The sequence below is a fragment of the Crinia signifera genome, chromosome 1 (assembly GCF_055691185.1).
Source record: "Crinia signifera chromosome 1, ASM5569118v1, whole genome shotgun sequence".
In the NCBI taxonomy this organism is placed as follows: domain Eukaryota; kingdom Metazoa; phylum Chordata; class Amphibia; order Anura; family Myobatrachidae; genus Crinia; species Crinia signifera.
Window position 1 is genome coordinate 83,375,849 of NC_139217.1, and position 539 is coordinate 83,376,387.

Sequence of the window (539 nt, forward strand, 5' to 3'; positions counted from 1 at the left end):
CACTTAAAACTGTGTCCATGTCGACTGTGTCAACATTCGTGTAAAAAAACCTGTGAAATACCCCATGTCGACCTTTTGACTGTCGACCTAGACCATGTCGACCTAATGCTTTTGTTGACCTAATGGCCTGTTGACCTAGCCCCCTAGGTCTAGTGGTGTTGACCTAATGACTGTCAACCATCTTTAGGTCGACTATACAATCCATACCCATCCCATGTCATAACCATCGCCTGTCCGGCAGCTGGTTATCAGGGATTAGGTTTTGCAGTCCCCAGGCAAAGCACCGATGCTAATAGACTATTGTCCTAAATTGCAATTGTCTCTAGCATTAAAATGTAGACTACAGCTATAACGTTTCTACCCTAAATTTGGGCCTAGATTTACTAAGCCGTATTTTTCTTGTAACATCCCTGCTGTTTTAAATTTAGGGGTCAAACTCTAGTTATTGATCTTTTTCTGGTGCTTCTTGTAGGAACCCACAGGATGACAAGCATAGTAAATAGGTGTTGTATTACAAATCTTCAATAAATAACACAACA